Source organism: Accipiter gentilis, chromosome 9 (assembly GCF_929443795.1).
Source record: "Accipiter gentilis chromosome 9, bAccGen1.1, whole genome shotgun sequence".
In the NCBI taxonomy this organism is placed as follows: domain Eukaryota; kingdom Metazoa; phylum Chordata; class Aves; order Accipitriformes; family Accipitridae; genus Astur; species Astur gentilis.
Window position 1 is genome coordinate 7,854,732 of NC_064888.1, and position 27,031 is coordinate 7,881,762.

General features: G+C 43.4%; 1 protein-coding gene across 7 annotated transcripts in view; it reads right to left on the minus strand.

Annotated features, from left to right (window-relative positions):
* SGMS1 (sphingomyelin synthase 1) overlaps window positions 1-27,031 on the minus strand; it is a 109,855-nt gene that overhangs the window by 46,774 nt on the left and 36,050 nt on the right. For 3 of the 7 annotated variants that reach the window (XM_049810187.1, XM_049810189.1, XM_049810186.1), the window contains one exon: window positions 24,160-24,276. The gene's annotated coding sequence lies outside the window, so the exon portion shown is untranslated. Of the gene's footprint in view, window positions 1-478; window positions 543-24,159; window positions 24,277-25,734; window positions 25,935-26,640; window positions 26,789-27,031 lie in introns of those variants that run through there. The other 4 variants (XM_049810193.1, XM_049810185.1, XM_049810191.1 and 1 more) reach the window with 3 other exon arrangements.

A 27,031-nucleotide genomic window follows, 5' to 3' on the forward strand; every position in this document is an offset into this window, starting at 1 on the left:
TAAAAATGGAAAGTCTTGAGCAGTTTTTGAGAAGCCAGAGCTCTGAATTGCTTAGAAAGCCAAAACTGAGTTGAAATTCAGTTTTACTATCATGAAATCACTTCCATAGTGCAATAACAATGGGGGGAGGGGGGGGGGCGAGGGAGAATAAAAAGCCTCTCTGCATCACCTATGCAAATCACTGTAAAATTTTAAGTTTGCTGCAGCACCTCTCAAATGGCTGTGAGGGGGGGGGACAAGCAATCCCTGAGCACTGATGCTGTGCATGCAAGCAGCTGATGAGACAGTCTTGCTGGCTTATTAAAGAACCATTGTCCTCAAACCTAAAGGCTTTCATCAACTTGTTTCACAGGTTCTTTCTAAAATACCACTCTAGTGTTTTAACACCTTCATCCCCCAATACAATCCTATAATTAAAAGTTCACAGTTTTGTGGGGGTGTTTGTTACTGGATTAGTTAAACAGAAAAGGCCATTTACTTTCACATGCTTCCTGTCCTTCCCAGGCAGTAATTTTCAATCACTCTTCAGACCCCCCTTCTCACTGAGAGGAGAAGAAAGGAATGCTTTATCTTGTGTATTTGGTTTTGGTTTGGCTCAGATGAAGAGATTTCTTCCAAAGCAAACACTCTTGCAACGTCACAGGGTGTATATATATAGACACATGCCAGAGGAGAAGGAGAAAGAAATACAGCCCTTCTGTAGGTACTTAGTTACATTAGGAAAGACCTAAGTAGGGGAGAATATAAGAAGAAATATTTATTTTTCTAAAGCTGCATGCACAGTGTTGACTCAGACACTAAAGCCAGGTTGAATGATCCAAAATAAATACTGCACCCATCCAATAATAGAGAGTTTCTCACATATTCCTGGCTTTTGTCAGAAGACATGCTATTTCTGCTCGGCAAAGGCTGCCATCCTGGCAGCTCACACACACTTTTGCACGTCCAACTAAACTTCAGGAAAGCCACCTTCTCTCACACACCTGGAGGTGTGTATGCAGATACAGAAGCACCTGCAGGGCATTATGGGGAAAGCTCTCATACCATTTCTGGGAACGCTGCACCCTTGGGTGCCTCTCTGTAGGGCCCATACACCACTGTGCAGCATGGGGAACAGGCAGGAGGTCTGCCTGCACTTGCAGGGCTATGCTCTCTGCGATCATGGAGAAGGGGTGGGATAACTCACACGACTGGATAAGCGGACTTTCACCACCGTGGTATCTGCTGAGGGACAACACAGCATGGCAGAAGCAATTGAGGAGATTTCTGGAGTACACTGACGACAATTTCCTAACACAGGCGATCAAGGAGCCAACAAGGAGACGTGCTCTGCTGGACCTCATACTTACAAACAAGAAAGAACTGGTCAGGGATGCGAAGGCTGGAGCAGCCCTGGCTGCAGTGACCATGAGATGGTGGAGTTCAGGGCCCTGAGAGGAAGGAGCTAGGGAAAAAGCTGCATCACAGCCCTGGACTTCAGGAGAACAGACTTTGACATCTCAGGGATGTGCTTGAAGAATCCCATGCGATACAGCCTTGGAGCTAAGAGGGGTCCAGAAGAGCTCATTTATATTAAAGGAACACCTCCTCCAAGCTGAATGGTCCATCCCAACAAGCAGGTAATCAAGCTGAGGTGGCAGGAGACCTACACAAAGGAGCAAGGAGCTCCTGACCAAACCCAAGTGCAAACAAAGTGCAGCAGGTGGGGCAGGTGACCCAGGATGAATCTGGGAACACTGATCACACAGGGATGGGGTTAAGAGAGCCAAAGCCCATCTGGAGTTGAATCTGGCGAGGGATATTAAGGGCACCTGTAAGACTGACCTTCAGGAACTACAGGCCCCTGAGACCACAGGGGAAGTCCAGAGCAAAGAAGACTTACCCTTAGTAGAAGAGGATCGGGTTAGGGAACAGTAGACTGGATATACACTAGTCCATGGGACCAGATGGGATGGACCCATGAGTGCTGAGGGAGCCGGCTGATGTCATTGTGAGGCCACGCTTTATTTCTTTGAACAGTCTTGGCAATTGGGAGAGGTTCCTGATGACTGGAGGAAAGCAAATGTTACTCCTACCTTCAAGAAGGGCAAGGAAATGGATCTGGGGAACTACAGGTCAGTCAGCCTCACTTCATCCCTGGGAAAGAGCAGTTAATTCTGGAAAGCATTTCCCATCATATGAAGGACAAGAGGGTGATCAGGAGGAGTCAGCATGGATTTATGAAGGAGGAAAATCACGCTTCACCAGCCTGACCTCCTTCTGTGATGAAACAACTGGCTTGGTGGATGAGAGGAGTGCAGAGGATATTGTCTGTCTTGACTTTAGTAAGACTTTAAACACTGTCCCTTACAACATCATCAGACAAGCTAGCAAAGTATGGACTAGACAAGTGGGCAGGGAGACAGACTGAAAACTGGCTGAGTGGTGAAGCTCAGAGGGTTATAATCAGTGGCACAAAGTCCAGCTGGAGGTCAGACACTAGTGGTCTACCCGTGGGTTGGTATGAGAGCCAATATTGTTTAACTTCTTCATTAATGACCTGGATGATGTGCAGAGTGTACCCTCAGCAAGTTTGCTGATGATGCAAAACTGGGAGGAGTGGCCAATACACCAGACAGTCACATTGCCACTTGGATGAACTTTGACAGGCTGGAGCAAAGGGCAGACAAGAACCTCATGGTGTTCAAGCAAAGGAAAGGCAAAGTCCTTCACCTGGGGAAGAATGACCCCAAGCACCAGTACAGGCTGGGGGTTGACAGACTGGAAAGCAGCTTTCAAAGAAGGACCTGTGTTTGTGGATATCAACAAGGTACCATAAGCCAGCAATGCACCCTCAGAGCAAAGGAGGCCAACAGCATCCTGGGCTGGAATTAGGAGGAGTGTTGCCAGCAGGTGAAGGGAGGTGATCCTTCCCATCTGCTCAGCACTGGTGAGAACACACCTGAAACACTGGGTCCGGTTCTGCACTCCTCAGTGCAAGAGACATGGACATACCGGAGAGAGTCTGGCAAAGGGCCACGAAGATGACTAAGGGACTGGAGCATCTCTCCTGTGAGGAAAGGCTGAGAGAGCTGGGACTATTCAACTGGGAGAAGAGAAGGCTCAGGGGGGATTTTAATCAATGTATACAAATGCCTGAAGGGAGGGTGCAAAGAGGAAGGAGCCAGGCTCTTCTCAGTAGTGCCCAGTGACAGGACAAGATGGCACAAACTGAAACACATCAGACTATAAGAAAAAACTGTTTTACTGTGAGGGTGGTTGAACACTGCACCAAGTTGCCCAGAGAGGTTTTGGAGCCTCCATCCTTGGAGATATTCAAAACCTAACTGGACATGGCCCTGGGCAATCAGCTCTAGGTGACCCTGCTTGACGAGGGCGTGCTGGACAAGATGACCTCCAGAGGTCCCTGCCAACCTCAACCAGCCTGTGATTCTGTGATCATTTTACCAGTTCATTTGTGCACCCAAGATATCATTTATGATAAACACAAGTATTCAGAAGAAGCATCTCAGTCCTGTCTAAGGAACCACCCATAGCAGAAACCCACAATGTCAGTGTTGACAGATCACACGCCACCTCAGCAAGAGACAACTAACACGTGCCATACCTTACTCTTGAGGTTGAGATTCAGTTTCCAGTACTTGCTAGCTTGCCTTTGCTATGGTTTGGCTCAAATTCTGCTATCTCAATGCAACACAGGGGTCAGAGACTGGGAACTTTAACAAACCAGTCAGGAGGTGTTTCATCGGACTGCCTGGTACTATCCAGATTCCTTAAAGCTCTCTTACAGTCTCCATATCCCTCAGGTTTTGCCCGCCCTTTAACATCAGCTTTTTGATGAATGCTTTTAAAAACCCCTTAGCTCTACAAATGCTCTGTGTCACCTCTAAAAACCAGAGGATGACTCTCCTCTTTTATAACAAAGCAAGAAGAGTCAGACATGGATACCCTCTAGGTTTACTAGCTAAAATCTTCATTGACTTGGCAGATATTTACTTCTTGCTGGTGTAAGAGAACAGAAGTCCGAACAATTTTGATTTTAAGGCCAAGAGATAAATTAAAGTTGTAATTTCTTTAGATCTCCAACATTCCCTGTTCCCACAGCTGGAGGTAGTCTGGCAAAAAGAGGCCAGTGGAGGTCATCATTAACAGAGGGGCGTACAAGGCTGATCCTATCTACTAAGATTTCACCCTAAAAAGAAGTTCAGGAACAGGGAAGTCTCCATGTGGAATTCAGGTTTTTGTACAAAAGCTCAAGATAAAACATGTTTCTATCCAACCATTAGCGCATTTGTCTTGACTGGTTCTCAGTTTAGCACACCTCCTCCTCCTTTTCCTCTCTTTGCAAATAGACCGAGCACGCTGGGGGCTGAGAAGGGAGAAGGAGAGCATGGCTGAGATCTACCATGACAGCTGTCACATTTGTGGCCAGAGCACTTGCGGTCTCTTCACCCAGCAAAAAAAAGACAACAGTTCTATTTTAAACTGACTCGCTGCATTTGTTCACAGGGATTTGAAGGCCATCCACAATTCTGGCTTCTTGCCATGGGTATTTTTCAACGTTAGCCTTGTGTCATCAAGTCCCATTCTGAGACCCACATAGTGCCCCAGGTTGCAAGTGACTTCTGGGGGTCAGCCAGTCTAGCCCCTGCTCCAAGCTGGGCTAGCTCCGAAGCTTGGTCAAAAGTACATTTTCTGGTAGGGTCTATCACTCTAAGCAACACCGTATTTCATACTGGAGCTAGGGAAGGTTTTTAGAGACTGTTCCATTTGTAGCTGCCAAGCTAGATTTTAGTAAACGCAATAGATGCACAAAGAGACAGCACTGATCTCCTGGTCTTAACAGGGGCTCAGATTCTCGGCCCACCTACAGTTTTGTCTTTAAAAATCCCGCAGCTGTGAATATGAAAATTAGACCAGCATCTCAAAACATCAAAGCAACTCATCCTAGTGAGGCTAAGGAGTTAGTTTCTTCACACCTGCAGCACTCTTAGCACACAAGAAACCCCATTTATATGGTACTTTTCTCTTGGGTGGTATAAGCTACTGTTTCATACTGAATTAAAACCGGTAATGCAGAACCAACTGAACACAGAAGTAACTACAGAATTCTCTCTGGACTTGGAAGGGAAAAGAGAGGCTGCTAATTACAGCCTAACTCATCTCCTCACTGCCATAAAAGCATTAGCAACTCTGCCTTTACAATGTGCATTGGCACTGGTGCTTAGTTAAATTAGGGATTTTGGTTCTCATGAAAGGAGCTGGAACGGCAGCACCCCCAAACTCCATCTCCCCTGGGAAAAACTGAAGATAGGTTGCTCTCCACAACCAAACCGCTCTTGGTTACACCCAGTCAATTAATCTGCCACTTAATCTCACTATTAGCGGCCACCACCACTAGGAAGCTATCCAATTTAGGCTGTAGGCAATGGAGAGAAGCCTCAGAGAGGGACTGCTATTTTTATGTAATACTGCCATGAGCTGCTTTAATGAACAGAACCATATTTTCTTGCCTGAAGGCTGGTAACACCAAGCCTCTACATTTGTGTTTCATCTTTTTGATACTCTTGGCACTCTATTTAGGTAAAGAGTAGCTCAGATTATTTCTAAGCAGTACCGTGCAGCAGGTTTCAGGACTATTTACTGGTAAAAGCAGACACTTGGGTCCAGTCAGAAAGCTTTTGTACAGTAATAGAGTGGCTCCTCTACAAGAGTCACATTCAAGCTGTGAGACCCCAGCACACTGCATCTGGCATTCAGACACAGCAGCCACTCTGCAAAACAAACAGGGATACTGGGATATCCAGCACATTACTGGTTTGTGAGATCCACCCATCAAAGCAGCCTGGGCTGTTGTTGCTAGCACAATCACGAACATTTTTCTGAAGTTTCAGGAATATCATGGGTATCAGAGGAAAAAAACAAAAACATAGGTGCATACACACACATATATATATAGAGAGAGGTATATATGGAAACAGTATAGCAGCCAAGAGGAAGCCAGGACTGCATCCTGCCCCAAAGAAGCAGATACGTGATATCCAGACTCCAGCTGAGGCAGCTACAACCTGTCCCCTCACATGTATTTTCTGAGTGGCCCCGAATCAGAAAAGCATAAACTCATGCCCAGGGAACATATTTATACCAACATGAATGATGAACAACATAAAACCAACATAGCATAGCCAGTCTTTTCATTATAGACTCACCCAACAGGAACCTCGTTATAGTTTTGGATAATTCATGTAGTTACAAAAATTATGGTGTTACTTCCTTAAATACACCGTGCAACAGGACAGCAAGACTAAGACAGACACAGTAGCTTTTTCTCCTGGGTAAGAAAGGCCACAGGACTTCCTGTGATTAACGATGTTATAAACTCGGGAAGATTTTGGCAGAAAAGACCTACGTTATTTATGAGTTGCTTGCAATATCAAGATGTTCGCCATCAGCCTCTGTAAGTCACTGCAATGCTTAGTTGCTCTTGCTGTTAAGAGCATGACTACTCATTAATACAGAGCAAGACCATATTTGCTACACCACTAAGTAAAGGAAAATTCAAGTTTCCACAGCCACCATGCATCTCAAAACAGTAAAAAAAGGAGCAAAAACCTAACAAGATCTGGTGCCCTCCCCAGTGCCATGCTGAGAAGCTGTGCTTACTCAGTTTGTCTTCAGCATCCAAAAATGGACCATGGCTTTCCGGGGCTTTCAGTGCTAAATGAAAGCTGACTGCAGAAAATTCACTGGTAAATGTTTATTAGCGGTTGCCATTCTAATTTTAACCTCTGGACATTTTTAGGGCCAATTAAAAAAAAAAGACCAAAATCCAAGAGACCAAATAATCCACATAGGAATTCTCTCCTGGCTGTGCTATTTCAAAAGTAATTCTGAGATCCAGGGATTATTTTTTTTCTTCCTTAAATCAACTTCTTGCACTGAAAGCATTAAATTACACCAGAACGTCAGACTGGACTGTGCAAGAGCGGCAAGCCTCTTGGAAAGGACGGAGACATGGATTCCCATGGGAAATAACAGTCTCCAATACAAATACTTCAGCAGTATTATAATTCATAGTGGAAAGCAGAAACCCCTATTTCTTTGCCTTTCCATGTTGAAGGGTGTGGGACTCTAGGAACAGAGAGGATTACCCCATGGCAATACACTCTGTATAAGCTTTTCTCCAGGCTCATATGGGCTCCATCAGTCCCTGCAGAGCTGTTTCATCCATCCAAACTCTCAAGAAGTGTTCAAAAGACTTCTCCTCAAGCCTTAATTGCATCTTCATGCATCAAAACCAGATACACTGTCATGGTTCAACAATAATTTTCCTACCTAGGCCTACTCCTTCCACTTCTACCAGCAGAACAGACCATAAAGACCTTAACAGAGGCAATTGCTCAAGCCCTATCCTGTGCAGACCAGACTACCCAATGTTCATAGCAGCAGCTTCAGGACAGATACTTTGTGCAGCTGGTATTACCTGCAGATGCTCACCACGGTGGTACATGAGGTTATACTGTGGACTACAAGTAGTCCAAGATCTCCAGGTAGAAGCACAGATGCAGATCTACTGGAGAGCAGATGTGTTCTTTATTTTCCTTCCCATAAAGGTAATTCCTTAGGTGCAACCCATACACCCTAGGGGTGTGTTTTGGATAGTTACGAGGCCAACAGAAAACAAAACAAATTTGCCAGTCCCTGGGGCATGCAGCTGCCTGCAAGGATGAACTTCACTTGCAGATAGTACCATGCTGTTGCCAAAAGGCTTCCCCAGTAATTCTGACCATGTCAGCACCTATCCTTATTCCTTGGTCAGCCATGTCCAAAAAAAGTAGTGAGGAGAAGTACTGCTAGGTCTCACAACTCTGGTACTCTTGGCCGTACTATAGCCTACTGTCTTCTCTCTTCTTCCAAATTATCACCAGTCCAAGTAAGAAACACGTCCTTAATTTAGCTTCCCTCTCCAACCTACAAGCTCACCACAGACTGATGGAGTCCCAGAAGCTGAATGATCCATCTTTCTATACTTTCTGAAGCCAACAGACTCTTCAATTTGAGCCAGATATGCTGCCTATTATACTAGCTGCTACTTGTTTTGTTCTACCTGCTATGTGAACAGGCATTTCCTTGTAAAATGAAAGCTAAACTCCCCTATTGCAAGTCTGCAGGGTGTGCGTGAAGGCAAAGCAACAGCAGATGATGCCTTTCCCCTTGACCTACGTCTCAGAAAAGGGACTGTTCTCTGGAGAAATTAACCCTGCCTGTCTGGGTCCAAAGAAGTCCTCTCCTCATCTCACTGCTCCAAAAGGTGACCGGCATCCCTCTGCCTTTCTAATCCAGGTGCCCTGCACCATCTCTTTCCTGGATACCTTTGAGGCCTTGAACAGGGCACAGGGACAGTGTAAGAAATATGGGAACCTACAGATCCTTATGGGATCCCTACACAGCCATTTTGTAGCCAGAATCAACTACAGTGACAATACACACATAATCAGAGGCAGATCTACAGGACAAGATGATAGGACACAGTGGTACCTGTGACTTGGTCATCTTGAAACCCAAAGGCAACGTGCACTATTCCCAATTTCACAGCTGCTCCCAGCACCCACAGTGGCAATACCATGGGAAACCATCTCACAAGATGCTGATGCTGGGGCTGACAGAGCTGACCCCTCCGCTCTGGGGGTTTCCCTCTGACACAGTATTTCCTAGACAGGGGAAGAGACCATGGCAATTCTCCCCAGAGAGAGGATGTTAGCAGAGGCTGAGCACAGCACCTCGAGACCTCATTCCTTATCTGTGCTGGTGTAAGACCTTGTCCTCCCTCTGTGTCAGAGCTGTAGTTCGGTTACTGAGGACATAGTTTGGTTTGAGGGTTCCCCCCCTCCTTGGATTTTTTTAAACCAGAAACCCACATACACATAGCTCCAAAAATAAAAAGCTACAGCAGACAAAGACCTTCACAACACAGCAGAAACTTAAGTACATCATCAGTGCAAATGCACTTTCTCACATAGTAATTCAAAAACTCAACGGTAGCAATGAAGTGCAATAATAAAATCTTTAAATGAGCCTTGGTCTTTAGAGGCAACACCAGTTAAAAGCTACCTACATGACAAGTTACAGCTATTTGTTGGGGGGAAAAAGTGCCAGCTGCTCACAACATTTCAGATTCAGTTACTCCTTTAAATTTAAGAATCCTGTATTAATTGAATATGCCACATATCACAGTCCTCCTCTCCCCAGCTCCAACTTTTCTAACACTGCAATCTCCGGTTTCCTCAGGTCAGTACCTTGTTTCTGTACAACAGCCCTAAGACTTTTTAGCAGTGGTGTAGTAGTATTTTGCATAAGATAATACACAGGAAATAGCTTATTGTTAACCATTTCATTTTCAAGATAGACTAAAAGTCAGCAGTTTAGCATGTAAAAGCAATCACGGGCAGCTTACGAAACATGGCTGATAAGCATGAGCAGCAGGAAATACTGTAGGTGAAAGGCACAGACACGTCAGGCTTTCATTGGGAAAAAGAAGCAGCTTACCTTGCAAGGTAGCTGATCGTTTTTAATCTCAGCTACATGACTGTATAATTCAATTATCTACCTATTAAATATTGCACAGTTACTTAAAATTATTAAAATGGCAAAAATCTGGTTACAGTGTAGCCGCCCTCTGACACAGAACCCATGTCCACACAAATATTCCCATCTTTAAAGGTTAACCCACCTGCCTCTGAACATAGCTACAATTTTTTGTCCTCAAAGGCAAACTTGTTATTATTTGTTTTAATAATCTTTTAATTGTGGACTTTAAACTCCTCACCTTTCTTTTGACACTTCTTTTGTTTCCAACACGGTCACCAGGTCACCATAATGCATACGCTTAATAACATTTGCATTACAGCAGCGTGACACATCATACCTGTATTACGCTGCTCTTTATTTCTTCAGCACACTGCAAGCTCAGATCTTTTTCTTTAGCACAACTTCTCCCCTACCACCACGAAAGCCTGGCCTGTTTGGGAAGGGCTCCTGAACTCTCTCTGCTTCCAACTAGCATTTGCAAGGTTAACAGTATTATCCAAACGAGGGAACAAAAAAAGCACCAAAAAGCATATAGACTATTTTTTGGTACTGACTGGGCTAAAAATCTACCACCAGCATGTTCTACTGAATGAATCCTTAATTTTACCTTTTTTGTTAGAAGTCTTTTGTACAGGAGTTTGCTCGGAAGATACATTCACAGACATGCACAAATGCACTCTCAAAACAAAATAGTTCTCGCATACACTGTCATCCTCAGAAAGGTATAGCATTTCTTCATACCGCTACGTCAATGCTACTGCAATCAGTAACTAAAAGACAGGCCAACTGCTTTTTCTGCCTAAGCAATTTATGCTTAAATCATCATAACCTATGCAGAAAATGTAGGGGGAGAAAGTAAAGTATGACTTAATAAACTCTTGCTGATTCCTGCTGCAAACAGGCTTGCTTTTTTCCGGCAATTACAGAAGAGGGATTCTTCTCCCCCACCACTTTCAGTTGTCACAAGCAGCCTATTGTTTGGATTTAGCCATGCAGCACTCCTGGTGCAAACCCACAGCTCACGTTAGCACGCTGGACTGCATGTAACTAAAAATCTAACAGAAGGCAATTCAGTCCCATTACAATAAGAACAGTGCTTTGTACTAAATACCTGTTCAGAGCAAACAGACATACATACCCTGCTTTGGCACAACTACAGAAGACAGTGTCCGTGCATACCAGAGAAGTCTTGCAATACTTCCAAATATCCAGGTGCCTGTACCTATGTTGTATACCAGATGACAGCTTAGCAGCCTGTTAAGAGCACACATCATGCAGATCAACTGCCCCAAATCCAGGAAGCCAAAAATAGCTCAAGACTACATCTCTATGCCTCCCAGCACAGAAACACCATGGTAGCATTCTCTTTCATTCAAAAACCAATTCAAAATCGGTTGGACACACCAAAATGAGTCATCTCCATGCCCTGGTACCTTAACTCTGAGAACTCCTGCTCTGTCCCTCTGCGAAGGGAACTGAAAAGCTGTAAACTCACTTGTGCTGTGGCAACAGCAAATGCAAATCCTGCCACACTGCAAAACTTCAGCACAGTCTCCTTTAGCACACATGAACTACATGCGCTCACAACCACCCTTTTTTCCCCCCCAAGAATAAACTAGGTTTCTGAAAGCTGTTCCCTCCCCTAAAGCAAAAATCAAATTGGCAGGGCAAAGTTTAGACAGACTTACATTGCTTTAGTAGGATTTGTACTAGCTGTGCTTTAAGGCACTTAGAAAACGGGCCTGGAAGGGTTCAGAAACAGTGTGCAAGAAGAGGTTCAAGGTCTCTCACGTAACAACTGCAAAGACTATACCTACTGTTTAAATTAGGTGAGGAGCTACTGTACTTGCAGCCTTGAGTTTCAGGCTAACCAAATCATACCACTGCTGTTTTAATACAATGAAGTTAGCAGTGGATATGTAGTCATATTAGGAATATCAGCATATCTGAAAGCAAAACCATGAGCTTTTCTTGGGAGATGTGTCAGATATTTCTAATTAAAATGCAGCTTGTAACTGCATATAACAATCAGAGGTTAAAAAACAACCGGTGGGGGGGTGGGGAGGAAGAAAAACAGAAAACATCACCTAACAAGTTTCCAGCAGCAACTGTGTGAATTGTAAGACCAGAATTGCAAATTTAGCTTTGGTGAGAATTTTACCTCCGAGCCCAAGAGGTGCTTGCAGGGTGTCCTACCTGCGGTTTGCAAAAACTTCTCAGACGAGCTTCAATATTCTGAATGGCAAACAAAGAGTAAAAGCCCCAACAGATACTTCCTGCATGTTGAGAAGTTAGAGTGGGGAGCTTCTAGTTTTCTGTGTGTGGTGGGAGTGTTGGTTTTGTTTTGGAGTGTTTGCTTGTGTTTTGTTGTGTTGTTTGGGGTTTTTTTAAAGGACAGTTTGGGTTACCATGTGCAAATAATTTTAGAGACTGAAAACTCTGCAACCTAACCTTTACTTACTTAGGAGCAAAGCAAGCTAATCCCACAATCAGGTTATTCTATCTGGTAGCAAAGCAAACGAGCTAAAAATGAAGGAAAGGGAGAGTTACCATGGGATACCAAGATGCGTCACTTCTCTTGGCTCTCTTGGTGCCACGTGACATCTCAGCCATGAGTGAAGAACTCAGCAGATGGGACAGAAAAAAAATATGTAAAAAGGTCTCTAGATTATAGCAAAGTTTAGGCTTTTAAATCCAATTTGCTAACTGCTTATGTCTACAGAAATACAGGCAAACAATATTTGTCTATAAACCAAACTGTCTATAAGCCTATTGCCACTGTGCAATAAATACATGCTTTCCCTTCCAGCAGTCACCGTCTACACTTTTCGGTTCCTTACAGTAAATTTAGTCCAAGCACATTCAGAAATACTGCCCTTGCCATCTTCAGTAAGAACTATCACTTGCCTTTCAGAGGAAGCAAAGAAGGTCAGTAGTTTCCACCTTGCTCATAAATACCAAAGCAGCCACCTCACAGCAATAGACACTAGCAGTCAGAGTTCAAGAGAGATCAGAGGAGGCATAAATCACTTTGAATTTACTCTCAAAGTTATCACGCAGGTCACCAAATCCACGCCTTGGGATGAAGCCCACTGAACCAAGACTCTCTTTAACAAGGTATCGCTGTTTAGCAGTGTGCTGCTGCAAAGCTGCCATATGCATGCACAGCATGAGAGCTGACCCCAACACATGCTTACCATACTTTGATTTTCACCCCACTCAGTCCAGTATAAATTTTTAAACACCTCCTGCTCTGAGTCCTTCTTTGCACAAAATTGTAGAGTGGTTCAATGTCTGATTCCCCCCCCCCCCCCCCCCGCCTTTTACAGCTGGCAATTTCTTTCTAGCCTGTCAAAACAGCTCTGATTCAAAGGACATTATTCCACCTCCATCCTCCTCCAGCTCTCAAAGCCTCCTAACACCCACATGCTGCCAAGCGGCAAAAATCTCCAGGGAAATTTGGTCCTTTCATATGCCAGCCAAGCAAAACACCTCTCTGTAGTAAAAAGTGATATACACTGTAAAAGAAACCTTCACCCTCCAAGCCGCCCCAGTGACTTCCATGGTGTAATCCCAGAGTTTCAGCTCTACCCAAACATTATGTCATGCTGAAAATCGAGCTTGCAGGGAAATACTGAAGCCGGTCTGTCTCCAATGCATCACAGTAACCTGATCATTACCCTAGACACCAGCTGGCAAGCTGCCACTCCAACCTACCTAGCTATTAGTACTCTCCTATTAGCTCCAGATTGCAAAACTTTGGTAAAGTAATGCAGCAAATTATCCAAGACAACTGCTGCTATAATCTGCTCTTAAACACCAATTTTTATCAACTGAATAATTTGCTACTGTGCGCCTGTTTCCCATTAGCTACCAAAAATATGAAATAATACAGAAGCCAAGAAATCCCACATTTAATCTGCTACTCCAACTTGTAGCCCCTGCATTAGAACACATCTATATGAGACGGCATTTGAAAACAGCTAAGCATTATTTATTACCTACTTACAAGAAGCTTCACATTTCTGCAGCAAGTTTAATACAGATGGTGTTACCTTCTTCAAAACATTAATAACTGTTCCCTGAGCCAGGAGATACTGTCTTTAATAGCCATGACGAGGTTTCATCCAGCCTCCTTTGAACCTCTAACCTTTCAGCAATATCCTGCAGCAGGGAATACCACTGCAAAACTGTGCACCACTGAAAGAAAAACTTTCCCTTGTTATAAGCTTGTTGCTTCCTTGTTTTATTTGACACTATTTTTTTGAATGAGGAGGGCCTCAGTACAGTCCATCCTCTGCTCACGCTTTGCATAACATTCCTCTTCTCGCTTTCTCCGCTCACAATCATTTCTTCTCCACGCTGAAGAGTCAAAGTCTATTTACCTCCTTTTATACAACAGCTGCTCCATGCCTTTGATTACTTTCATCACCTTTTGCTGAACCTTTTTCTTTTTGGAGATGGAGGACCAGCTGGCATTTAAGACACAGGGAATCATGGAGAAAGAGGGGTATTTTGGGTTTTTTTGGTGGGTTTTTTTGTTGTTGTTGTTTTGTTCTCTACCCCTTCACTAATAACATTCATTCATTTACTGCTTTGACTTTACAGCTATTTTCAGTAAATTCAGGAAAAAAAAAGCCTCCCAAGAGCAGAACAAAACCTGAAACTAATGTTTTTGCATCATGCCAGTGCTGCACAAACAAGCATTAGGTTGCAGAGACAGGAAAGCACCTGTAAATTGCAGTAATCTCTTAATCTCTCACAACGGCTGTTTCCAAAACTTAATTTCAAGCAAAGCAAGGCATTAATCATATCCCTGTCTGTGCATGAAGAAGCCTTCCTCCATCCTCTTGCTTCCCTCTGCTAAAGCACTCGCCCTCTGCCGCCCAGGCACAGCTTGGGAGCCATGTATTTCTTTTATATGTCCCAATCCAGGGTTCTCCATGTTTTTGCAAAGTGCCCCAACCCAATGGGCACCCCAGCCCCTCTTTCCTGCTCAGAGAATCAGATCAGCTTCCCCCCCTCCTCACACGTATCATTGACCTCTACTCTGCATCGCTGCTCAGGCTTGCAGACGTGCGACAGGTCTGCTGGCAGCTCAAGCAAGCCCTGGAGGAAAAAGGGCAAAAGCAGGTGCTGAAGCCAAAAGAGCAGGGAGGAAGGCAGCAGCAGGGAGAAGGGAGCATGGATCTCATGTTCAGAGTTGGCAAGCCTGAATTCAGAGCCCACGGGCTCCATATAAAACAAGTAGAACGTGCATCTCAAGCTGCTTGTGCTTTGTAAAAAAAAATAAAATATATATATATATATACACACACACACATACACACACACTTACTTTGGTCACCTGTATTTATTATTTCCTGATGCAGTACCAGCAAAATGACCTCTACCGAGGCACACAGAAAAAACCCTGCTTTTTTATTAGTAACCAATTGCTGCTTTACAGCTTCATTGACCTTGAACCGCATACCAGATTCCTCACCTCACCTATGCTCAACACATGCTCATTTCCTCTTTTCATGTGGAAACAAGAGTACCGAACACCTTTTGTGTCATTAATAATCACCGTACACCAAGGGAGAGAGCTGTATCATGAAACTCCTGCCCGGTATGCAGGTTTTTTCCCAGTTTTCAGCACCTCAAATTCCTCCCAACACAGGATGGCAATACAGATTTGCTTTAAAGTGTCCATTTTCACTCCACCCCAAATTACCACACAGAACCAGATACTGGCTGAATATAAGAATTTTCCAGCTAAAACTAAAGAATCAGTGCAGAAACATTAAAAAATCCTTAGGCAGGCATTTTACTGACAAACAATGGGATTACAAATGCACAAAGAAAGAACTTCAGATCTAGCATGACTTTTGCAGGGACAATGCATCCTGCAAAAGCAAGAAGCAGCAGGGTGCAGATGAAAATTTGCTGTTTATGTAAGTTTACTTAAAGAAACAATCTTCTAAGGTTTTAGACTTACACCTTGCAAGGCTGTGGGGTAAAAATAAAGCTCTTCCTTGGGACAACCTGCCAGGTAATCCTACTGCACAGTTTTGGATGCTGGTTGGAATAGACAGGAAGGATGGATTAATTTTGCTTTTGATGATAACTGGCCTTTCACTCAAGTGAGCATCTAGCACCCCACCTTGAGAAGAAAGAGAATCAAGAGGACCAGGAACAGACTTTCTTGGGTATTCCACCTGGAATTTCAGGTTTCAAAAGAGTTCTCACTTGTAAAATTCAAATTATATGAACATGGTCTGTGAAACAGCACTCCTTTGCCAGAGGCTACTCCTCAGGCATTCAGGTTGTTGGATGCTCTGTTCCCTTCTTTTTCCAGCAAGCCACTCCTCTCTAGACCACTTCTCCATCCAGTTTTCACACTGTACAGGGAAACCCTCCTACCCACCCAGTATGCACTCCTGAACAGAGACACATGGCCACTGGCATCAGATTTTGACAGGTAGATCTCCTTACAACAAGGTATCAAATCTTGCAACACCTGCGTAACCTTGTCCAACTGTTCACCAACTGGATCGCCACCCTGAAAGGTCTCGGCTGTTCCACTGATACCTAACGTATATCTTCCAGTGCAAGTGTTTGTACTGCGTCTTTCTGAACAGTAAGATTTTGGCTCTCAGCACCATCTTTCTCCAATGCCTGCTTCTCGTCCAGGTCAAATCAAGCCAAACAAGGGTGAGGGACAGGAAGAGTATTAAGACAGTTTGCCAAAGTGGGTATTAAATGATGTACAATGGTTCTCCAAAGCGACAGACAGAAAAGCCTGCTGTGGACGGCAGGGTGTTACTGCAGTCGCTCACCCTCTACTCCCCCTTGAAACTCTCCCTTATCCTGAATTCCTCCTGTGCCCTCAGCTCAACTCACATTTTCATCTCAGCCTCTGGGCCTCCCTGCTGCCATTGCAGAGACTCAAGACGACGACTGAAAATCCAGTAAAACCATACTGTGCTTGTTTTTCCCCTCCAGAGGGGACAAATTTGCAGAAAACTGACCATTGTGCTAGAAACTGCAGAGAGGAGCTCCCTTTCCTTACCTTAACCCCAACATATGCGGTACATAATGTTATGGGAGCAACAGGCTGACAGCTCCGGTCCCAAGCTAGCAGTGGTACCTCTCCATGCTCAGAGGGAAGCACTTCTCATGAAACACCGTTTTTAGGACAAGCATACACCATGACAAACTACAGAGCACCCAAACTATGCCAATTTAAGACTTGCTCAATTCACAGGGCTGCAGGTATCACGCTGTCGTAAGACAATCAACACCAGAGCTCTTGAATTAACAAGTTGCAACAGCAACCCAAATGATCTGATTTGGTTTCCCTGGAAGTTTAAGGTGACAGCCCCAGATACCATTAACTTAAGAGCTAAAGTTTTGATTTGAGCCTGGACCAGTAGTTAACAATATTCATTGCACAGGGGAAAGAGGCTCAGAATAGTTTCCTAATGAAGGCACTGGTTTACAGTGGAGAAATACAAGTAGTGATTATCTGCTGTTGCCCCCTTCACTTTTGGCTAGGCAATTCTGTGTGCAAACAGTGGTGCATTTGAGTTGTGAAGCTGAGTACACAACATATTTCCCCCTACACACAGAAATTAGCTCACTTTCATACTGGCTGCTTCAGCTGTGTAAATAAGAGCTAAAATACTGCCTCATATATATTCTGTAAAACTAAATCCTACAGAATGTAGCCCAGTAAGAGTCAAAACATTTTTAAGCTCTTTATCCTTGTGGTATACTCCTTTATTTCATACTTTTAACACAGCATTCACCATAGACAAAATTATTAAAATTTGATGAATGAGCCATCTTGACAGAATGCTTTGGGAAAACCTTGAGAGGGATGGACATGAAATCAGTGTATTTTCATGCACCACTTGCAATTTTCTGATTATAATATTTGTGATTAAGTATCCTAGGATACTGTGTGCAATTTACCTGTGCAACCATTGCTCTAAAACCAGACCAAGTCAATGCACTTAAAGAATCCGGCCTTGGCTCGATAATGTTACCACCTTGCTAAAAATCTGGCACCTAACCAGTAGGTGATGCTTCAGTCTTAGCACTGATTCAAGGACAGAGGTCCTTCTGCTTCTATAGACCTTAGGGGTTAAGAGCAGACAGCTCATGTGTTCGCTTTGAGCAAGCTGACATCCTCACAAAGCACAAACACAACCTCGTGCTGAATATTATTGGAGTATGAGAAAAATCATTTAGAGAAATGGCAGCTACAACATAGCTACTTGCCTTATCTCCTTTGTAAACAGCTTTTAAACTGCCAGGTATGGCTATGATTAAGGAGCAGCTGGGGAAGAGGCATCCTATAACTGCTGACAGGTAAGTTTATTTGAGCTTCAGCACAAGCATTTAAAGATGAAAGAGCACAATGAGGATGCTGAAAGACAACTGACAGCTTGAGGAACACACAACAGTTTTCAAATAATTTCTGTGATGTAGGGTAATATTTATGATCACAGCATTCACTGGGAATTAGATCATCCATTTAGCAGCAGGTTTCCCAGATCAACTGTCTGGGGACTTTAAACAGGATCAGCAAGAACTGTAGAACACTGCAAAACTGGAGTCAGTGCCTTTGCATTCCTGGTGTTCAGCTGCCTCCCTGAAGAAGCTTCACGACAGACTAAAACATAGGGGGGTAAAACAAAACAAAACAAAACAAAACATCAAGAGGAAGTGCAAGTTGAGTGCTACAACTGATTTCAGAAGCGTTGCTGTTGTCCATGTTGACTGCTATGCCCAGACCTGTTAGTCTACCTCTGTCTTATCTACAGTGCTCAATTTTGCATCTGCTGCTGGCTTCATTTAAATGCTTTTCATGCAAGATTATTATTTTTGGAGTAGACAGAGTTTGACAAACCAGTACTATGGCAGGGGAGTTACGCTGTCAGACATAGACCATCCAAATCTTTGGCAGGGGGCTGACACGAGTAGCTGTATCAGGCTGAGGAGGGCATCAGTTAATTTGGATCGGCAGCAGCATTCATGAAACATCTGAAGCAACTTTGTAAGCACAGTTAATGTATCCTAATAATAAAAACAGCATTTGTGCAAAGCATGCTCCTTGCCTTTTCTGCCACTCACCTTTCAAGATGTGCCGTATAGCTGAGGGAGCTCCTAAGGCTATATTTACATGAGCTTTCCAAGAAACTATTAGTAAAGCTTGGGGAAATTAGCGATGCGTCCATGTCTGGAGATGGCTGCAATGAAGCTCCACAATGCAGAAAAGGGCAGGGAGGAACCTAAAGGTAGGAGCATGCTCCAGACAAGATGATATTTAAGTCTGCCTAGATGTAGCTTGGAAGCACACATGATTTGAACCGTTGGGACAGTCACAGAGGACTCTGGTGACAGAGCAGACATCCTCCGCTGGGACTACAAGATCCCTCAGCATTTTAATACCAAATATTTAATACCCACCCTTTGCAACCTATTTATCACCATGGAGCAAAATGTATTAGATGTAACATTTTGTCTTCCTAAGTAGTACATGGAAATTTGTCAAAACAGTTGCTGACAGCCTTTCAACTATTCACTGGAAATGGGGACAGCAGAGGAAGGGGGAGCACAGGCCAGGACAAAAAAACCCTTTTCTGTTTTAATGTATCTTGAAAACAAGTCTATGAGAACAGAGAAAAACATTTAACGAATGAACTGAAACAAAGCATCTTGTGCAAGAATTACAATAACCGTATCATCTGTAGAATAATAAAACTCCAAAACCATGGAGTAATTTTTAACAACTACGTCTGTCATTAAAATAATGACCAAATAGTCAATACTTATCCAATAAGAGAGAGCTATTTAATAGGGTCTAATTCAACATGGCAACATAGCCTGTTGGATCCATCTAGCGACTGAAGTTGGGAGAAAACAACTGATTAATAATGCAGCTTCCCAAAAGGCACAAAAACCAGAAGTGTCACCATCACAGTCTATGTCTCCTGCGCTGCAGACGAAGAGGATGCCCAGATTCATTAAATGCTTCAGCACCATTTGAATATAGGTTTGCTGAATGCAAAGAAACCAGATATAAGCCAGAGAGCAAAGCAAGATTACAGATCAGCAAGATGGCATTCCCCTCGTGAATCCAAATAAACAAGACATTTTGAACTATCTCCAGCATGACTTCAGCACAAAATAACATTTGCACTTCAACATAATAGTTGATGTTTTAACTGCACGCTAAGAGTTAGCCCCACACAGCAGCCCTGAGTTCAACATCAGCTGCTCAGCCTTCAAAGGAAGCGAAAAGAGTTGCAAAAGAGCTGTGCTGTACTTCAAAGCAGTAACTGCCTTTCAGATAGAAACTAAATGTATTTACATTCACTCTTCAAGCACTTGAACCCAACTAGAGCACGCCAGTTGTTTCGGTATTTGCTAGGTGCCCTGTCCCATCCCCAGATGTCTCAGGCAGATGATGTGACACGTGAAAGGAGCTGGGATGGCATTAGCCATCAAATCCCAACTGAAACCTCATGTACATGAGAGCCATCTAGCAAAAATTAAGCCAAAGCAAAAAGGAGCACAAGCAAATAGGATGCAAAGCAAGACAGAAAACTCATTTTCTCTTTGAAAACATGCAAGAATTGGTGAGCACACCCTTATGGGAAATCCTATTATTTGGGTCCATAACCTATGAATCAATCTCAAAGTAAGTCAGAGCCAGCCTCAGGACAAAGGAACAGTCATTTGCTAATTCAGTTGACAAACAAATCCAGAAAAGGAAGATTCTCTCTTTGGATTAAGAATTAATCAGCAGCAGGTATGGCCTATTTTCATTAACTGCAGCCGTTTCCTGACAGCACATCCTTTGCCTTTTCCAAGAAACGGGGGACCAGCTATGTGTTTGAGGGCAAATGAATTAGGAGACAAGAATGAAACTATTGACAGCAACCTGCTTTATGCTACTCGCTTACCAAGAACCAGCCAAGCAATTTAATAAGCAGCAATGGCTAGGAAATCTACCAAAGTCAAATCTGATCGATCCAAACAAACTGAGCACAGGCAACATACAATATCTGCTCCACAATTCCATTAAATCTTCAGATTTGGGTAAGTGCCCAAGATGTTACGCCATTGCTTTTCTCCTTGGACTCCTCACTCCTCTCTTGGTACACGATTGCTCCATTAACATGGCAGCAGGCAGCAGCAGCACATCAGACCATAGATTGGATTCAGGCACTCCCAGGGGGTTGCATGGATTCACTCTTCACCCTCCTTACTTTTAAAACACAACCTGTGGACTTTGTGTTTGTACCAAAACCAAAACCACAACCACCTAGGCAGATGCTGCAACATCCACTTGCCATTCCCACTTCTGTGAGATAGTTTTGACGCGTGCAGCTCATGTGCATTGGGAAAAAGTCAGGGGGAAGGTTAGTAGGGGAGTCAAACAGGAGCTGAGAAGGATGTCCACGCTTTCCCAGAGAACAAGGGTAAAACCAGCAGCAGGTCGGCTGGGTGTTGCTGTAAAAGCTGTTGCCTATTGTGTGCAGAAGGTGAATAAAGGCAGTGCTTACACAGCAGATCCTGGGCTTTAGCTGCCACGTCACCTCTTCAGCCATCAGCAACTTAAGCTTGGGCATTCCTAGCAGCAAAGGTATTACTTAAAAAGTCAATGTCACAATGAACTCATGTCCTACACACAGGGTACAGAAAAACTCTAAATTAACTTTCAGTTACATACATGATTAATAAATTTCCCCAAAGGTGCTTTTAAGGGTCCAAGACAACACCCAGAAACCAGTCACTGCTTTTAATGGAGATTATCTCCCACAAATTTGACATTTCACAAGGTGGTGGGTTTTTGTTGGTGCTTTTTTTGTTGATTTTTTTTTTTTTAAACAGCTGCTCTAGCCAACTGTTGCCCATTTGATTGGGAAATCTGATGGCTGCAAATCTCAGTGCCTGTTAAACTACCAAGTAGTCTGCACTGGAATTTAATTTTAACCGTTCCAAGCCCTTGCTGCATTCATACACATATTTGTTTCTGAACAAGCAACTTAGGCAAAAATATTTTTAAAAGCTACCGCATACGCTGAGGCTCTGTTCCCATGGAGTTAAATTTGATAGGTATAAGCATCCCTAGCAGTAACAAGCTTAAAGAAAAATCATTATGATACACAGAAATTGAGTTCCAGCCATAAACCACTGCTTTACACTGCACTGTCTGCTTTAGTCACTGTTACATTGTCAGCATACAGCAATCAGGGCGTTTGCTTTGCTCTCTGAGTCCAGAGAGCTGCCATGGTCAGAACCATTAAGTGCTATATAAAAGTAATGTCAGGTTTCTCCTTCGAAGCCACTGAAGTTTAAATTTAAAAGAGAATTCAGCAAGCAGCTATATCAAGTACATACAGTGCCAAGCTGGAGGATGTGTATATTTACATAACAAAAGGCTTCCTGGATTATTTTAAGGCTCAAGTTCTGCAAAGCTAACAAGTGAGGAAAGGGATGTTTTCCCTTTGTTTAAAAAAATAATACTCATACCAAGAAGGAAAAAGAAAAAAAAGAAAAAAAAAAAAGCCATTGAAAAGACAGCAGCATCTTGATATTCCACTGTATTAGATCCCTAGATTGCAGCAATGAGTCATCCGTGTGCCTTGTGACCCCACAAGTTTGTAATGCACGTTGCCATACACTGAGACAAATACACAAAAAATACAGGGGTCTCGGATACCAAGGCACCTGCAAGTAATATCTTCACATAAATAACAAGGTATGCAACATGCCCAACAGTGTTTGGTTTGAAACTTTTTCACTTAGCACGGAACAAAGCAGCCTTGCACCTCTTGCACTGTACCTGTTGATGTTCAACCCCTATTAAATCTGCATTAAACTTTAAGTAATAGATTACTACATTATTCATAATGTCTGTGAGAAACAAAAGTTGAATCAATACAGTGACATGAGCTTCTGGCTTATCTAGTAAAAGTGTCTTCTACCCTTAATATTTATATAGTTGAAGGAGGGTGGGGAAAGTAGGAATTTCTCATGACTGATGAAAACAAGTCTAGATATTACGGTTTGTCCAGAACAAATATCCCATAGATGCCAGCTTTCAGAAAGCAGCAACTGCAAAATTAAAACCTCCTCATAACGATTCACCTTATGTGAGACACACAAAAAAATCAGTTCCCTCAATTTCAGCAGCGCTGATGTTTAATCACAGTATTTTTCTCATTATTTCTGATCACTGATGTTATTTCTTATAGTATCTCTGGAAGCGCTACTCAACATCTTAATTGTACAACACTTGAGATTTAGAGGCATGCAGTACTGTGACATATGTAGGAGAGGGGCTAAAACCAACTTTCCCAAAACCAAATTTGCTCGGGGCATCCACAGGAAGAATTACAACTGCATTAGGAAGAATCACAACTGAAAGCTGCTTTTCTGCTCTGTCCCTCACCACAGCCTCTCAGAATCAGCCAGTTCAGTCTCACTAATATTCAAGAACCTTTTGAGAAAAAGGCAGCACTTTCACAACTAAAGAATAGAAGGCACGAAAGACTTGGTTCATTCAATGTGCTAGTCACTCAGGTTACACACAAACAAGTAACAGTTCTAAAAAACACTCTTTCTCAAAATCTCTATGCCCAATAGCTCCACTTTTATTTTCTGATTCTTATGACACCTCCCTCTTTAGCTCCTAAATCACTCATGGAGCTTTCCAGCACAGATCAAAGCCAACAGAATCACAAAAATCTTAAAATATGCCTTTCAGCAAATCCTCGCACAGCTTCAAAGGATTATTAAAAGACAAAAACATAACTACAGGCAGCAAGAAAGGGTATACACCCCATGTATTTTCTCTTTGCAGGTTATTCATCTACATCAAAGCCAGAACTGGAAACAGAAACCAGGTATTCCAGCCACCAGTCTGGTTGTCTACCCAATATATCACTCCAGTTTCAACAGCCAGAAGGGCAAAGATTTCCTTATATGTAGGGGTTTTGGAGCATTTATACACAACCTGCATCTTCTCAAGTTTTGCTCTTAGTTATCCTTACCTGGAAGCAGGAAATTGGGAACCGATGTAAGTGATCTTTCAGTTGCCTTTTCCTAAGATTATACAATTTAGTACTGGAGTTAGACTGTTTGTATAATTTTTTTTTCTTGAATGAAGAAAGTGCCAGGCTGGCACAAGCAACGTCTAAGCTAACAGAAAATGGAGGGAATCATCACAGTCTCTACTAAGCCATGCTTTTAAATGAAAGCCTCACTTAAAGAAAGCAGCCAGTATAGGTGCCAAAAGAAACAGTGCCACGCAGCTGTAGGACAGCAAGTCAGATGATGCAAATACTCAAGTGGGGACACTGACTGCTGCCAGAGCTGAACGCTGCCATTGGCACATGCGCAAAAAATGATTAATCCAAAGCAAAATGGGTATCTGCCCATGCAAGTCCAAACCAAGAACTTACCCAAATTCAGCTCACATATAATATCAGTTTACAGTAAACAAAGTATTGAAAAAACATACCACTCCAAAAACACACATGCTTGAAAATGCAAAATTCATTTACTTACCTGAAATTGCTTTTCTAGCCAGAGCACTTGATTCATCGGGTTAGAAGCTCACAATGAATGAGAGTCAAAGCTCAGAAGACCTGCTGCTGGCTGCTTCTCAAGTAGTTGTAAGAGTCACTAAAAAAAAAAAAAAAAACAAACCACTAAATAAAAAATAATTACATATTAAGAAGCAGAGCTAACAGCAAGCCTTCTATTAAAATATCACCAGTTATTACAATGTGAAGAAGATGTCAAGGTCTACCAATAGCTGGGATATACAGTAAAGACTGTGCTAACATGGACAGCTGCATTTTAAAAATAGTATTTCCCAAAGGGCACAGAAAGAGAGAAGATTACTGTGTCCAAAGAGGCCTATAAGCAGCTTTCATTGGATCTGAAGAAGGCCTGGAGTGCTTCTTCATGCATTTTGTGGCATCCCACGGAGAGCAGATCCGCTACTCCCCACATGGACCAGTCTTCCTGCAGGAGCTTACCTTGGGCATACACTCCTTTTCCTCCCAGCCTGCACCAGGCAAGAGTGGTTTGGATGAGACTGCCATCCCTAGAACAATGTGGGAAATGGAGCTGCCAGAAATGGGTCACTGACCACCTGATTTGGCCCAAGGGCACCACAGACCACAAGCTGTCTGCTCCCAACATCACAGGAATCTCAGTGTTTCACTCTTGAAAGCCATATTCAGTTCCAGCGATACCCAGAGCACCTTTTCTTTAAGAAAAGAGCAATCAGGCAGAACAACTCTTGGGATACACGTTGCCACTTGGAGCATAAACTAAATAAATAAATCTCAAAATTTTCTCTGAAGGGAGCTGGTAAAGTCACCCAGGCTCTGAACCAGGCATCACACAAGATAACAGGTTTTGCTGATAAATAAGCTGATGCAGGGGGAGCAAAGGAGGAAAGCTGAAAGCCTTTTCTGCTAGTCTTCAAGATAACCAAGATCATTTACGAGTGAGAGGAAGCACTTGCACTGAAGCAAAACCAAATGTAAAAATCAAAATGCATGTGACCAAAATCCTCAAGTGGCAGCACCCAGCTAACAGGCTTCTCTCCATCCCTGTTACCTAACTTTTGCACAGCCAAAGAGTCAGCAGCAGTAGACAAACCACTCAGCCCCACGGCTGGGAAGCTAATGCGCTGTTCTCATCCAACCTTCCCCAGCTTTCAATGGAGGCAACACCCCGGGGGAGATTCGGAAGAGAACCAGCCCCCTCTCGCATGGGGTTCTGCAGGGCTATTTCAATTAAACTTTCAGATAAGGGAAAACGAGATGGTCTTCCTGCTCCATTCACATTAGTTAGAAGTCTACGATCCATACGTCCCAATTCAAATACTGGGGGGGGGGGATATTCTGCTTGCTGAAGCAGAACCAAATCCAAATAACGGACCGCCAGGAAGCAAGCAGCCTGCAGCATGGCAATTCTGCTTTCTTGGACTCCTTTTTAGCTATGTTTAGGATTAGTTGGAAATTCACTTCTGGGTTTTACACTGCATTCTTGCCTCATCTTCAAGATTAATCCATCAAAGTGCTTTGGGGAGGGTGCCATCAGCCCCCCCCGCCTCCAAAAACGTACCCTGAGCACCCACCAGCCCAGCCTCCAGCAGCCAGAAGACTCCTCTCTAACAGGTGGAAGTCAAAGGGCTTTTGTTCATTCAGACAGAACCATGGTACACTGCCAGCAGTGGAGCTGCTCAGTAAAAGCCTTGCTATCCTGCCTTGTTTGCTGTAGGATTGTAGTAATAAGAGCTAATGTTTACAAAATGTAAGAGAAGTTATCTATCCCATGAACACCCACCAGCATGTCTTCAGTAAGGAGGAAGGCCCTGTTTCTATGAGTAACTGCACTCTTATCTCGTAAGAACAGCCACCCTCCCAAACACATCCCAAACACTCTCTGCTCACAGGCGCTCACTCATCTGCCAAGTTTTACGAAGCCCAAAAAGCCGCCCATCTGCTGAGAGTGGCACCAGCATGAACCACGAGAAAGTCAGCCTGCCATACCCCTCCCTGCATCTGGAGGGAAAGCTCCAAACTCGGGGTACCCACTCTTCCAGGAAGGACAGTTGCCCCTCGATCCAAGAGATGATGGAGCATAAACGGGCACTCAAACGTAAACAGACATTTTCGATGAGCAAGTAATGAATCAGCGTGTGCTGATGAACACCACAAGCACTCCCAAGATGCTTGATACCAGCTGTAGACTCTTACTCTCCAGTATAAAGCCATACAGACCCTTTAAGGACATATTTTCTGCCACATACAGAATTATTTCTGAGCCAGTTAGAATAAAGTAGAAGCAATTCACACCAACAGTTAGCTTCATTTATTACCAAAGTTTCACTGATAGCAGAACTGTATGGCAAGGTTTGATTAGAGCTCATTTGTCTTTTTCTTGTGGCACACACAGCACTTCATTGTATTTTTTTAAAAACTATAACATTTGTTACACACTTTTCAGAAAATAAAAGGTCTCTCTTACTTCAGTCGATTAGCCTGCATGCCAAACTCCTCCATCCTCTGCTCCTTCCCCCAGAGGAAGCCCCTTCTGTTTGCACAGCGGTGGCTTCTGAACTGCTGGGGTACAGGCTGCCAAGTTCAGGGCCCGCTTTCCTTAAACTGCATGTTAATATCTTTATGGAAGTAGTTCAGCTTCTGGAGTTGCTAAGCAATAGCGAACCATAACAGCACGAGAGAAACCCACTTTTATTTTAGCATATAACGTGACAACGTTCAGCTCTGTCTGTGATACCACTTGCACTAACATCTGCAGCATTTCTTTAATGCAGAAGCACCAGCTGAGAAGAAATTCTGATGGTTTTGATGCTGTGAAGATTAATGTCTGAAGTTACTTGCCAGTCTTCTTCCCCATA